The sequence below is a fragment of the Chlorocebus sabaeus genome, chromosome 9 (assembly GCF_047675955.1).
Source record: "Chlorocebus sabaeus isolate Y175 chromosome 9, mChlSab1.0.hap1, whole genome shotgun sequence".
Classification (NCBI taxonomy): domain Eukaryota; kingdom Metazoa; phylum Chordata; class Mammalia; order Primates; family Cercopithecidae; genus Chlorocebus; species Chlorocebus sabaeus.
The window spans coordinates 51,237,580-51,253,332 of record NC_132912.1 but is presented as its reverse complement, the minus strand read 5'-3'; the positions used below and the strand labels follow the sequence as shown (position 1 = coordinate 51,253,332).

General features: G+C 43.2%; 1 protein-coding gene across 2 annotated transcripts in view; it reads right to left on the bottom strand.

The window, feature by feature from the left end:
• The window catches only part of VSTM4 (V-set and transmembrane domain containing 4), a 142,027-nt gene that overhangs the window by 46,637 nt on the left and 79,637 nt on the right, over positions 1-15,753 (bottom strand). The window lies entirely within an intron of this gene.

Below are 15,753 nucleotides of genomic sequence, written 5' to 3'. Positions count from 1 at the left end.
GTGAATAAAATAAAAAATAAGAGATATAAACTAAATGAAGGAAGTTTAAATTTTTTTAAACAAGACTAGTTTGCTGAATATACTGAAAAAACTTCTAAATACAGGATAAAATGCATAATGTTCCAGAGAAATAGAAATTATAAACATTAACTCCAGGAAATCTGAATGTACTGTCAAAAAGAAGGAAGGAAGGGAAGAAGGAGCGAAGAAGGAATGAAGGAAGGAAGGAAGGAATAAAGGGAGGGAGGGAGGGAGGGAGGGAGGATATCATTTATTAACACAAATTTTAAGTTAAATTTACTCAGAGAGAATGAAGTACATTAAAAGATAGATAATCATATTCAAGTTTATTTTATTCCAGAAATGCAAAGATGGTTTGATATCAAAAAGTCTATTAATATAATTCATAATAGTGATAGATCAAAAGAGAAAAGGCATATGATTATAAATGCTAGAAAGGTACTTAATACAATTAAAAACATATTTTTGTTTAAAACAATTTTTGAATGAAGTAGGTGTAGACATATATTTTCTTAATATGATTAAGGAACATTATTAAAATAAAGAAAAATTGGTTATTCAAATCTAGCAATATTAAAAATTAAACCTAAAAGTTATTTTTCAATAGATGCTGTTAGAATACTTGGAAAGCCATTTAAGAAAAAAAAATAAAATCACATCCTTATATCATTCTTCACCCCAGGTTAATTCCAAATGAATTAAAAATTTTAATGTGGAAAATAAACCTATAAAAGTACTAGAAAATAGGTGGGGATTTTTTTTAAAAATAGCCTCCAAGTATGGAAATTATTTTAACATATGACACAAAATCCAGGAGCAATGGAAAAAAAGATGTGTGTATATTTTCATGCTACACATGGCAAAACCGTCTCTAAAAATCAAAAAACAACTGAAAACATGAGGAAAATATTTACAGCTCATATCAAAGGGCTTTGCAATTCAACAAAGATAATAAGCAAGTTTCCACTAGCAAATTCAGCAAAGGACAACAGACAGGACCAGCAGTTCATGGGAAAGAAAAATGCAAGCATCTCGGACACAGATGAAATGATACTCACCCTCTCATAATCAGAAAACCGAGACTTAAAGTCACACTTAGACATCATTTATTTGTCTTTCAAGTTGCCAAACATTAAAAAAAAAAAAAAAAAAAAAAAAAAGGTTGACAAAACATAGAGGTTCTCTCCTTTACTATGAGTGGGAATCTTTCTTGGTACAAGCAAATAACTGTAAACACTTAAATAGGTATCAGTAGGAGATGGTGGCATTCGTATAACACAATACTTTAAGTGCAGTCTTTAAGAATGAAGGAGGAGCTATATGTGTACTTTATATTTCACTATCATATCCTGTGTAAATACGTGTGTATGCAGGTATGTAAGTAAATATGTGGGTACATATTTTACATACTTAGAAAATCCTGGGAACTCTTGGCACTCATTCAGAAAATGGAGAGCACGTTAACCATAGCTCTTTCTAGGGAAGTAACCTGAACAGCTGCAGGGAGACTGAGCCTTCACTGTGTACATTTGTTGCTACCTTTTGGATTTTGTAGTAGGCACACGTATTTAAACAGTGCATTAATTAATTTTAATCCGTAATTAGAAAAATAAAAGTTGGTCATGAATTTAAAGTCACACAATCATTTTCATTTAAGCACCTCTGCTTTTTATAAGGATGTCAGACTTAGGGTTTTTTGGTTTTGGCTTTGGTTTTGTTGTTGTTTGATTTACTTTTTTAAAAAAGTTTGTATGCCTATTTCCTGGTTATCTGGTGGAAATTCCAAACAACTAAACCATCTTCATTCAATTTAAGTTTCTTAAAAAGAATGCCAAAAGCAAAAACACTTCTTTTCTTTTGAGATGATACACCCTAAAAGGCACAGGAAGTAATACACAAGGAGAATTACAAAGAATTCCTTAAGCCAGCACCTCTGCTGGAGGCGACCACCAAGTGACCTAAACAAATCGTCTAGCAATTTTTCAATTTCAAAGTTAAGATCATTTATAGGGATGAGAGCCTTCTGCTTGCCTTTTGACACCAAAAGTCTTTACATTGCTTCTTAGTCATCCATATCTTACAAGCAACAAAAACCCTGTTTACGTTCTCGCTTTTTGGTTTAATTACATTTCCCACTATAATGATTCCATTTAGAAATGCCATGTGTCCTCAAATAAGCCCACAAAACTCAACTCATGTAAATTTTAGCACCAAGATTTATGAAATCATATTGTCCAGGTGTTTTATTACATTACCTTGAAATTGCATTGTTTTCTAGTGTAGATTATCTGTTTATTCTTAAGTTATTCCATTACGTTTGGATATGAAAAATAACACTAGCTCTCTCAATACAGGTCACCAGGCTGGCTTGGCTGATGTGTTGTTTTCATACATTTTTATGATGTTCCTATAGTAAACATAATTTAATAAAGCCAAAGCACACTAAATAAATAATTGCATCTAGAAAAGCAATAAAAACAAATAAAATTAGTACTTTCATAAGTGGAAAAGGTACTTCAATTACTGCTACAAGCAACAACCCACCATAAAATGTGTAGAATCATTTCCCTTATGCATATTTCTGGAATATAATAATTTGATTGAAGATATGAGGCAGCTCACAGGAGGCTCAGAACTGTGAAGTGTATAGTTTCCAAGATAAGATGCATAATATCAGTCCTTGGCATCTTTAAAGAACCTATTGTTTTTCTGGCATGCAGACTTGGCTATCACATCAGCCATGTGCCTAATTACATTTCCCAGCTTGTTTAACTGGAAATAAATTCTTAATGGCCAATGAAAGGGGCAAATGTATATTCCTCACTGGTTTTCACCAAACTACCTTTCTTTGCACTAAAGTTTCAGTGGAAGGTTTAAGGTGCATCTGAGGAGAAGCTTAGAGAAAATTTCTGGCACATCAGTAAGACTAGGTAAACTAAAAAACTGGTGGTAAAACCAAGAACCAGGAGCAGAAAGCAGTGGTTAAAGCAGGTGGTTGCAATGGGGCACAGCCTGACGAGGAGCCTGCTGCAAAGCCCCACCTTTATTTCAGATGATACAAGTTTATTGCTATCTTCAGTAGACAAACCCAACCTGGATTGAAGCTAGGGAATCACTCCCAGCGCCTCTGAAAATGAATGAGGAAGCACTTCTGTTAACTTCCTTGTAGCCACTGGCCCTCAAAATAACTCTCTTCAAGTCCCTACCCTACTCTGGGGGATGCAGGAAGTACAGAACGTTGTGGAGTGTTAGTACAAATTGTGGAACTTAGGATAGAAGCTTCAACAGTGTTGAACTGTCTATTCACGAACACTCTTACAACTGTAAATTCCAGTGAAAACCTCAAGGAAACTGCCTGAAGGAGGAGTTCCAGGCCTCAGACCGGGACGGAGCTTTACATTTATATCTGGATGTTGTAATCACTGGAAAAGAGGCAGCAAGAGTGAACCAACTGCTGCTGGGAAGTCCTCGCAGAATCCTTTAGAAAAAGCCCTAGAACTTTCTGCATATGTGAGAAGCAACTTGGCCATTTCCTCTCTCCTGGGGCTGTTTGGTTTTACTTTATTTTCCCTTTCACCTAACCTGCGGTGACTCCTGGTCAGATTCTCTTTCTATTCCTCAAATAAAGGCCTGGCATTTGTTGTATTCAGCTGCTTGGTATCTTGTGTGTCTAAAACCCATTGTTTCATGGACCCTTAGTCTCACTTTTTATATTAGAAAACTACCAGCCAGGGAGAAAACTACCAGCCAGTGAGAAACCATAAGTAAGTCTGGAGGGGCATTCTATGAGCAAGAGGGGATGGGGGGTCAGATACAGGCAAGTACTGATGCATCAAAGGAAGTCTACAATAAAGGGAAATTCTCCTAACTCTCAGATCAATGGAAGTGTTCATGGAGAAGAGGCGAGGAGAGTGACTGAGGCTATCGTCCTGGGACTGACTGCAGATCATGGGTGCAGGAGGAATTTGGATCTTAGTTTAAAGGTCAGCTGTGTGACCTTGGGCCGGTTCCATCACTGGAGCTCAGAGATAATAATACCTACTTTGTTGGACAATTATGAGGATTGAAATTAGGTCTACGTAATGTTTTGGCCCAGTGGCTGCCCCATAAAAGGTGCTAAACATGTGTGTGCTGAACAAATCAGTGTTTCAGTGGCATCACCTCCTCTCTAGGGTCAACTAAAATAGCATGCATATGTGCACATTCTGAATGCTTCATAAGTTAACAAGAATTTGTGAACTAAGTAGCCCTGGATATCTTTTGACAGGTAAGGAACAGATTCTAGGAAATTACTTGTTATGGACTGAATCACGTTCACCAAATTTCCCGTGTTGAAGCCCTAACTCCCAAGACCTCAGAAGGTGATTCTATTTGCAGATGGGGTTTTTAAAGAGGTAACTAACTTAAAATGAGGCCATTAGGATGGGCCCTGATCCAATTTGATTGGTGTCCTTCTAAGAAGATGAGGACACAGACACACACAGAGGGAAGACCACACAGGGAGACGGCGGCATCTTCAAGCCAAGGAGAGAGAGAGACCTTGGGAGAAACCAACCCTGCCAGCACCTTGAGCTCAGACATCCAGCCTCCACAACTGTGAGAGAATAAAGTCTGTTGTTTAAGCCGCCCTGACTGTGTGACTGCAGTATTTTCTTATGGCAGCCCTAGCAAATGAAAACATAAGTCAAGGTGAGGACAGAAGAGAATGGAAGAAGAGAAAATAGCCTTCCTGAAGGGGAGATGAGAAGAACTACCTGATGGGGTGGGAAGATATAAGAGATTAAGGCATTTATGTCAGCAGCAGAGCACCCTCCCCGAGGCAAGGCAGGGGACAAAGGTCTGATACATTTATCCCTGGTTCAGTGAGGAGCAGGACTGGAGGAGAGAGGCTCTAGGACTTCCTCACATGGTACCCTGCCCCCCTACACACCTCCCATCCCCAGTTGCCTGGCCCGCCATGGCCAGGCCTTGGCCTTGACCCTGGGCCGCAACAGATCTAGCTGGGGTGCTGGCAGCCCATGCCCACCTCCAGCTTTCTGGAAAGGGTGCAATGGGGACTCAGGTGCTGCCATGCTGACTGGTATGAAGGGCACCTGGCTCCAGCAGGGGAGGGAAGCTAACAGAGGGAAACCAGTCAGGTGTGGTTGCCTCCATCTGAGCAATGCACCTGGCTGCCAGGTGACTGGCACACAGGCCAGCTGCAGGACATTCCTGCCCTCTGAACTGAACCTGGGGCCGAGACAGATCCTGCAGTCAGCTGAGCACACAGAGGCTGTGAGTGCCGAGAGTCAGGTCGTTTCTGTCCCCAAGCCCTGTGTGCCACCTGCCATTCTGCAGCTCTCTCTGAAGCCACTTTTCTTTTGTTAGCATGTTTCATGCTGGGAATGTAAGGAGAAACAAAATGGCATGCAGAAGCAGCCCCACCTCAGGAAGAGACTGGGCTGAGGTTTCGAGGTAGAAGACAGAAAAATCCCACAGGAAAGGGCTCCTTGCCCTAGGGAAGTGATCATACTAGGTCTGCATGCTCGGACTTCCCTGGGCACAGCCTCACTTCTTCCAGGGAAAAACAAACTAGATCTTAAGACAGAGCAGGAACATGAATGAAAACCAAGCCAACCTGCTCAAGATGGCAGAGAAAACAGACCGAGGAGCCTAGTCTCTGCTGCCTCAATGAACCACTGGACTGGCCCTGGGCCTACCCAGGGTCTCCAGGTTTAAGTGACTGAGGGTTGAAATTCACCCCATGCTCAGCTCTCCCAAGACATTCTGTGGAGCCAGAGTTGTTCCCACCATGATGGGGAGCTCTTCTTTAATATGTCTATTAAGATGGGTGCCTTTTTGTAACCTACCTAAAGGTGCCATATAGACGGGCAAGGGACCTGTCCTATGTCTAGATATCTTGCTCTAAAACACAAATAAAAACCAATCTGTTTCAAGATAAAGTGAAATACATAAAATAAACCAAGGCTTTGGGAATTCACACTCCCAGGGCTAAGCAGAGTGATCAGATGTTGGGAGGTGGTGGCGTTTCATCTCTGGGTCCCACTCAGCCATGGTGGCAGCCTGCTGCCTGCTGCCCTCCGTGTGGAAAAAGAGAGCCCAGCCCATGGTGGGAGAGGATGGTGAGGCTCAGGATGTGGGTATTGACAGGGGCAGGACTGGGCCAGAAGATTTATTCCCTCATAGCAGAGGAACCCGCTGCTACCTGCCTCAGATGTTTCTGACCTGTCCTTTGAATATCAGAGGTTCTCTAGCAATGAATGCCATAGGTTGCAAAGCCCTGAGGGAAGGGGTTTCTTTACATTGCACATCCTGTGACTGCTGAAAGTACCAAGGGTTACGCTATGGATGCAAAAGAGCCACGTGATCCGCTCAGTCCTCCTTCCAGGCTCCTCCCTGAAACTTCTCTAACAAGGAAGGAGAGTATAGGTTTGTTTAAGCTGATCCCCTCCGCATGAAACTCTTGCCCGTCACACACAAGGTGGACCCCTACTCCTTCAAAACCCACCAGGCCCTCTGAAGGCCTTGACACTGATGCCATTGGCAGCCACATTCTCCTTGCTCATTGTACCTGTGATGTCCTCTGACCCTGTACAGTGAGCTACTTGGATTCTGTCTCACCCTCTCTCATGACCATGATCTCCATCACAGAACTGCTCACTGGCCAGTGAAGGAAGGCATTTTACAACAAACTAATGACGAACTCATTCATTTATATAAGTAACATCTAAGAATGTTCTAAGCATGCATGTTCCTAAGCTATGTTCTCAAATGTGTGCCAGACCCCCCACACTGCAGGCATGTTCACCAACGTATGTCCACAGACTCAGTCCTAGGATTACAGCTCCACTCACACCTCCTGCAGTGTCTCTAGTGACATAATGGAGGTTTCTCAAAGTTTCATTTTATTTGTTTTAAATGCCATGGGTAAAATGGACTTTTTAGGTGTTCAGTTCTAAGAATTGTAGCACAGGTATAGATGTCTGTAACCACTGCCACAGTCAGGTCTCAGGACAGTTCCATCACCCCTGCATGCCACCCCACTGCAGTCCCACCTTCCCTCCAGCCCTGACCCCTGGCAACCACAGATCTGTTTTCTGCCACTATGGTTTTGTCTCTTAGACAAGGTGACGTACAAAGAATCATACAGTGTGTTACCTTCTAGGATTGGCTTTTTTTCACTGAGCATAATTCCCTGGAGATCTATCCCAGTTGCTGCGAGCAATGACTGTCTGCTCCTCTCTGTTGGTAGAGTATTCCACATGCAGCAGCCAGCCATCCACTCACCTGCTGGATGACTTGTGGGTTTTTCCAAGTTTTTAGTGGTTATAGAGTTGTTAGAAACATTCACATATAGGTTTTTGTGTGATGTTTTCATGCCTCTAGAGTAAATACCCAGGAGTGGGTTTGCTAGGCCACATGGTAAGTTATGTTTAACTTTGTAAGAAACTGCCTATTTGTCTAGGCTGGACCATTTTGCCCTCCCACCTGCAAAGCATGAGTGTTTCCATTGCTCCACACCCTTGTCAGCACTTTTTTTTCTTGTAGCCATTGTTCTAGGTGTCAGTGGCGTGGTAATTACCTTTTCCTGATGCTTAAGGAACTTTCCAGTCCTAGACTTGAACTCAACTGCTCCTGGATGGCTGCTGAGCTAAATTAAATTCTCACATAGCACAGCTTCCTCTCAGAAGCATTAGGAAATGCAGTGATGAAACTTCCTGGACTCTGGTCATCACAAAGTGAGTTTGCAAGTTTCAGAGCTTGCAATGGCCTATCTAGCCTTCTGTTCTGCTAACGATGAGGTACTATAACAGCAGGTAGCAGCCTCTGGGCTGAATCTCCCACCTCTAATACAAACCCCCTTTCCCCCAGTTTGAGGGTGATAATCATGGGGAAGAACAATCTTATTTGGCTAATGTGAAAAAAGTCAACCTCAAGGAATTCTGAGGTTGTGCACCTTTCTGGAAGATAACACACTTTAAGTTCTTAATGGGTAGTTTCTGAGTATTTCATTTTGTAGGTGTCTTTCCATAATTCAAGCTGGAAGTTAACATTCTTACTAAGAGAGAGAGGTTTAGTATTCTCTTATGCAGACTCCTGCAAAACAACACTTTTTCACAGAGATCCACAGTTAGATGTGTAACTTGAATTAAGTCACAGGAATAAAAGAAAAATGCAATTGCAGCCTCTGCAAGTTCTCTCAATGTCAAAAGTTCAATTGGGTAATACCATTATCACAGCAACAGATCAATAACTGGGACATGGAATGTTTATGCTAACGTCACCTTAGAGTTTAAAAATGTGACTGCAGCTCCACAGAGCTGCACTATCAGGAATCTATTTACCCATGAGAGAATTACAAATTGTCAGGAGCAGACTTCCTCTTCTCCCTACAAGATAAGTGCTCATTTTTTATTCAACAGAGTAACTGGTAAAACAAACTCTCCCCTAACAGCAACCACTGCACACATAACTACAGCCACCAAGGAGCTTGAGGCTGTGCATTCATAAAGTTCAATTCGACAGAGGGTCCTCAATGGGTCTCCATAGGACCCAACTCAGGAGAGAAAAGTATGCTGTGAAGCCTATCAGTCCTACTATCACCAACATGCCTTGGATATGAGCTTGACTCAATCTCAAGGATCATGGGTGTTGATTGGCAAATTTATTTAAACCTATTATGAAAAGAGAATATAGAGTTTTATGATGTATATGTCAAATAAAAATAAAGAAACAAAAGAAATGCCTTTCCAAGACAAAGGACATAATCCAGAAGTGGCTTTGGGAGGTAGCAGAATGTGGTGGCTGAGAATCGGTTCTTCTGAGAACAGAACTCAGAAAACGCTAACTAATTTTCACCATCTCACTCCATCCTCATACCAGCCCTGTGAGGCGGGGCTGGTGATTATGGAGTTTGGATTACAGGTGGTGTCTGGATTCAGAGGCAGTCAGTCCTTCCCAGATGCTCGTGGGCAGTCCCAGGCATTGCAAGTGCACGTTCAGAGGCAGTGTCTATGCTCTGATGTGAATGCCTTGAATCCAGGTGAGCAGACAGGCAGACAGCAGTCCCTTCCCAAGAAGTAGGCCTGGGATGCCAACAGGGAAAATAGTGAACATCCCTTGGCATAAAATATTTGAGGTTTTGGAACAGTCCCTCACCACTCAGCAGGCAGTATGAGCTCCAACTAAAGGGGAAGCTGGGGTAGAAGCGAACTGACCCCATCCTTATCAGAGGCAGGAGCCCTGGCTTGGTGTGGAGAAACAGAGGACTTGAGGCCACAGAACCCAAGACTTCCCAAAGATAGAAACATGGAGCTGTCCCTGGTGGGAGAGAGTGATGGAGGGGAAGGAAAGAATTTCACTGGAATGCCTCCAGGGGACCCTGCACCCCTCTCCACAGCCTCACCCCCAGGTTCCCAGTGCACCTCTGGGTGGCATGGGATGCAGGCCACAAGGCTGCAAGGCTCTGTTTGGGCCAGGCTGTGTGTGCGGTGGCAGCAGACCCCTGGGCGGAGCTGTCTGCTGGATACGTGAAAATATGAGGCTGAGTGTCCAAGGGCTACTGGAGACATCCAGGGGCATTTTCAGAGGTAATCGTTAGAGCCATCACCAGGTCTACTCTCACCATCTCCTTGGAGTGGAGGCCACTGGTCCACTGGGACCTCTGGGTCTAGCAGCATAACTCATAGTAGATCTTCACTCAGAGGTGAGGGTTGGAATCCAGTTGCACTCCCAAATCTAGCATTCTGTTGTGACTGTTGACTTAGGTGTGCCTTGACCCAGGGTCCAGAGACACATGGGGCCTAGGCACTCTTGGAGACACCAAATGCCCCATCTACTCTGCAGCTTCAGGTACAAATGAGCCTTGAGATCATATCTGGCCAGATTCCCCCTCTACCCCACCTCTGCATGGTCACCCAGGGACTGAGGGCCAGTCACCCAGCATGCTCTAGGACAGTGGGAGGACTGGAAAAGGTCTGGAGCTCAGGAGAGAAGTCCTGGATGGATATGAAGATGTGCACGTCCTCTCCACGTTCGGTGACACTTTGGGATAAACTCACTCAGAAATCATGAGCAGAGCAAATTCACCTCAAGTCCTTGAGTCTAAAAAGTACACAGGATGGGCCGGGCTCGGTGGCTCAAGCCTGTAATCCCAGCACTTTGGGAGGCCGAGACGGGCGGATCACGAGGTCAAGAGATCGAGACCATCCTGGATAATACGGTGAAACCCCGTCTCTACTAAAAAATACAAAAAAAAAAAACCTAGCCGGGCAAGGTGGCGGGCGCCTGTAGTCCCAGCTACTTGGGAGGCTGAGGCTGGAGAATGGCGTAAGCCTGGGAGGCAGAGCTTGCAGTGAGCTGAGATCCGGCCACTGCACTCCAGCCTGGGCTACAGAGCGAGACTCCGTCTCAAAAAAAAAAAAAAAAAAAAAAAAAAAAAAAAAGTACACAGGATGTTCAGCAAAGTGCGTCCTCAGAATGGATGTGACATGACAGAAAGTCACCACCTAACTGCTCTGAGGACAGGCAGAGGTGACCCTTTTGGGAGCCTGCTAAGTCTGGCATAGAAAGGCCCAAGGCCAAATCTTATTGGTTCAAGTTTCTACAAGTTATCAGACAGATAGATGCCTGTCAATTTCACCAACATATGTTTTGGAAGCTAAAATGTGATTATAGACAGTGCTCTTGGGGAGAGTCCTAATACCTGGAACTTTCAAAGTCTCACAGCAACCGCTCCATGGTCTAACATGGTCATTCATTTCTTCTCCCCTGTGGACCATAGATGTTTGAATTCCCAGCTGACTTTCAAAGTACTGTTACTGGCAGTACTGTTCAAGAAGATGCTTTTGCTTAGAAAAAAGGGAGCCTTTGGTTATCTACTTCAACATAGATGTTCATGCTGAGAATTTGCAAACTTGAACACACTCAATATTCTGATCAACCACAGTCTTTAACACTCTCCTAGACCCATCTAATTGTGCCAGGGCCTGCTTAGGAACATGTGCTCTCAGAGACAGGAAGACTGCCATTCACTAGCTGTGACAGGTACTTAACCTCTTTGTTCCTCCATTTCCTTATCTACAAAGTGGGACTCATAATAGTAACTATCCTATAGAGTTATTTTGAGGATTAAATGCATTAAAACATGTAATGTGCTTGGAGAAATGCTATACAAGTGTTTGATTATTACTGTTGTTACTATTTGCATTATAGATGATGAGCAAGTATTGTTTAAACAGTCCATTGCTTTGAAATATTTAGAGGTAGAAAGAAGAAAACATTTTGAGACATTTTGGAAAGTATTATGTGCTAAACGCTAAGGAACACCACTGTGTCTCAGAGCAGGGTCAAACACATCTGGCTATTTTATATTTTTTTTTGGTAGGAAAGACAATCCTTCTAAATAATAAGTCAAATCATGTCACTCACTGCTCTGCACACAGTTCTCCAGTTGTTTCTCATCACATTCTGAATCCAGAATTCTTATCAGGACATCAGCATGGATAAGGGTCTTGATCCTTCATGACCTTGTCCTGTGCCTGCCTCTGACCTTGGCTTGCTCCACATATCCCTCTTGCTGACCAGGGCTCCAGTTGCATGGATTTCTGTGTGTTTCCTGGACACACCTCAGATGGCACTGTTCATTCAGGGTCCACTTCAGGACCTTTGCCCAGGCTGTGTTCTCAACCCAACCTGAGATGTTCTCCCCACAGAGCCATGTGTCTCATTCTCTCACTCTCAGGTCTCTGCTCAACTGTGATGTCCTCCCCATTGAATGCAGCCCCCCACCCCCAGCTCCCCTTGCCCTGTTCTGCTGCCCTCAGAGCACAGATCACTCCTTGGCATTATAAGGTATCATCCATTTGGTAGCCTCTGTCTTCCTCCACTAAAGAATGTGACAATAGCACCTAATATTTACTTAGTACAACAACTAGTCTATGTGGAAGGTACCCTTATTATCACCCTCATTCGACATGTACCGAGACGAAGGTGAAGTGGCGAGCATGCAGCTAGCAGCTAGTGAGCAGCAGGGCTGGTGTAGAGCTGGCCTCTGACCACACCACTGGGCTCCCCAAAGGCAGTGACTGTCGCTTATTTACTGCTGCAACCAGGGCCGTGTGGATAAGTGTAGACAACAGGTTTGACAGGAAAGGAAGCTCTGATGTGAGCAATATTTTCCAATTTTCGTGTGTGACTACCCTTACCACAGCTAATTTCAAGGTGCCAATGTATGTGCCCCCTTTAGTGGATGAGAGAGGTTGAGGATGCTGCTGGCTGCAACTTCAGCTCCTAGAAAGACACCTGACTCAGGCAGCCATTTTTGAATGAAGGAATGAAAAAGACAAAATGAAAGAAAACTAGTCTGATACTGTCTTTTAGCACCCCCACCCCAATCTGCCTGGCCTCAGGAATGTAGACAGGGACACTTTCCTCTTTCCAGTGAAACTCTTCTTTCTTTTAGCTTCTCTAGGGGGTCCATGACAACACTCTACCAAGAAGTAGAACACCTGGGTTCTACTGCTTGGAGTCATCTAAAATCTCCACATGGCTTTTAACTTATTAGTTTAAAATATAGGTAGATATAGATAGATGATTGATCACTAGAGAGAGAGAGAGAGAAAGAGAGAGAGGATATCTTCCAATCTTCCATTGGGTAGGGTGTGAGAAAGTGGCTACTGATTCTTTTTTTTTTCTTTTTTTCTTTTTCCGTGGGAGAATAAAATAGGAAAATACTTCTGGAAGTTAATTGGGCAGACTCTATCAAAATTTAAAATAAGGCTATACTTTCATGTAATGATCCCACTTCTAAAAATCTCTCCTGGCCGGGCGCGGTGGCTCATGCCTGTAATCTCAGCACTTTGGGAGGCTGAGGGGGGCGGATCACGAGGTCAGGAGATCGAGACCATCCTGTGAATGGTGAAACCCTGTCTCTACTAAAAATACAAAAAATTAGCCGGGCGTGGTGGCGGGTGCCTGTAGTCCCAGCTACTCGGGAGGCTGAGGTGGGAGAATGGCGTGAACCTGGGAGGCGAAGCTTGCAGTGAGCCAAGATCACGCCACTGCACTCCAGCCTAGGTGACAGAGCGAGACTCTGTCTCAAAAAAAAAAAAAAAAACTCTCCTACAGAAATACTCACATAAAGTTATATGTGAAAGGATATTTACCAAAGCATACATTCTAAGAGTGAAAAATTAGAACAACCTAAATGGCTAAGAGTTGGATACTGGTTAAAGAAATGATGATACTGTAACACTTTGCAGTAATTAAAGAACGAGGTAGATCTATATGTACTGATGTAGAAAGATGTGCCTGAGATATTGTTAATAAGAAAACAATTCAACCTGTGAATGTTGTGTAAAGAATCATTCCCATTTTTAGCAAACTTGGTACACAGAAATGGATTTGTCAGAATCTGTAGCCATGACCCACACTAAATGTGGGTGGACTGTATATACCTATTGGGAATATATACATAAATATGGATCTACACTTGTATATACAAAAAAAAATAGAATAATATATGCCAAACTCCTCACAGAGACCACTTAGAGGAATAATTTCACTTTCTATTTTAACAAAAGGAGATTCTGATTGCCAGCCTACTTCTCTACCACTGTCCAATGAGGTCAAGACAGAAAACACCCTGAAAACCCAAAGACTCAGACTTTACTGAGTACTTCTGACAAAAGGCATCAGAGCTCAGAGTGCAGTGGGGCAGAACAGGGATCTGTGGCCAAGTGCCTGGTTGGAGCAGCTCTGTCATGTCCTAGTGGGAGACCTTGTATTAGTATTTACCTTCCTGTGCATCCTCTAACTCATCTGTGAAGTGGAGACAATAAGAGTTGTCTCAAAGTTAAAGGGGTGCTTCTCCTGGTAAGCACTGGAACAGTGTCTGCATGTGGGAAGTGCCATGGAAGGGTGAGCATTATCATTATCATCATCATTATCATCATCATTACCACCGCCATCGCCACCATCATCATCACCATCCTCTTCATCATCACTACCATCATTCCCACCATCACCATTACCATTATCACCACCATAATCACATCATTGTCACCATCATCACCAGTACCATCATCATTACCACCATTATTACCAACACCATCATCATCACTATCATCATCAGTATTACCATTATTAATACCATCACTGTCATCACTATCATTATTACCATTATCATCACCATTATTATCATCACTGCCACCATCATCACCATCATCACCATCTCTATCGCTATCATCATCGCCACTATCATCACCATCACCATAATCAGTACCATCATCAATACCATCATCACCATCACAGTAGTTTTAGGTCATAGACATGATGTAGAGGGCACAAACCAAGCATTAAAACCAAATCTAAAATAGCAGTAGGCATGCCTGCTTATTTGTTAAATTCATGTTGAACGCAATGTTGGCAATGGGCACTTATGACTGAATTAATTTTTATTCTTCATCTTTCTATGAACACACGGTAAATTTATGAGGCTGTGTCTTATTATCTTTTGGAGACCACATGTGCTCTTTGGAAATTCATAAATTTAATTTTAAGAAGTTATAATAATAAATTAGAATTGATTCTGGCTAGAAAAAAAAATCTCCTTAAATGCACCATCAGTTTGTTGTGAACTCAGAATTTCACGTAGAAATTTTCTTCCTGATATTTTGGGTGCCTAGCTTGATATTACAGATATGTTGATGATGTTTATCTGTCTTTCCAAAATGGCACTTCATTTCTAGTATTCTCCATGTGGGATTGAAAAAGTCTTTTAGTAACTCTGAGGTACTCTGTGCTCAAAACTGAAGTTTTAAATGAAATAGGCTTGAAAATGTGAGCAGAAATGATATTGTTTCATGAGATTTCAAAAATAAAACGCAGAGAAAAAGTTTTAAAAAATATTTCCCAGCAGTGCAATGATCTCAGAAATGAAGTGCCCAATAACGGCAGCAAATCAGCTATACTGAGATGGAAAACAAGATACTGCTCTGCAGGGAGGGACAGTCCCTGCAGGCACATGGGGACAGCCTGCCCCAGAGTGGAGCCCCACCATGACGCCTGGGACCAGGGTGGGCTGCACAACCAGGAAAGGCCACCCATGGGCTGGCCTGCTGGATGTGCAGGCCTGCCTCCTGCCTAGGCCATCCTCCAGCCCAGCGTATCTCCCTGTACCTGCTCATCTTGGTCAGGTGGCTCCCAGGCTCATGCTCCTGCCTCTCTGGCACCTTGGCCCCTGCCTGTCAGTGCTCAACAATTATTGAGGAATTAATAAATAGAAGACTGGGAAAGCAATATGAATGAATCAATGATGCATTAAACAGGAGAAGCACATGGTCCTGAGGGGGCCAATTCCAAAGTCACCTTCCTTCTCAAAGCACAAAGCCACATTACCCTTCTAGAACAAAGTGGGGCAAACTCTGTTGGTAGCAATATGCAGTAGGATTCCCTTTGTCTCCCAAAAGGGAGGCCTAAGGAGAGCTTAAGGAGCTACCCAGTCTTAAAACATTTCTTGAGGCCAGGCACTGGCTCACACCTGTAATCCTAGAACTTTGGGAGGCCAAGGTGAGAGGATCGCTTGAGACCAGGAGTTTGAGACCAGCCTGTGCACATAGCGAGACCCCAGCTCTACAAAAAAAAAAAAAAAAAACCAGATGTGGTGGCACGTGCCTGTGGTCTCAGCTACTTGGGAGGTGAGGCAGAAGGATCAGTTGAGCTGAGGAGTTT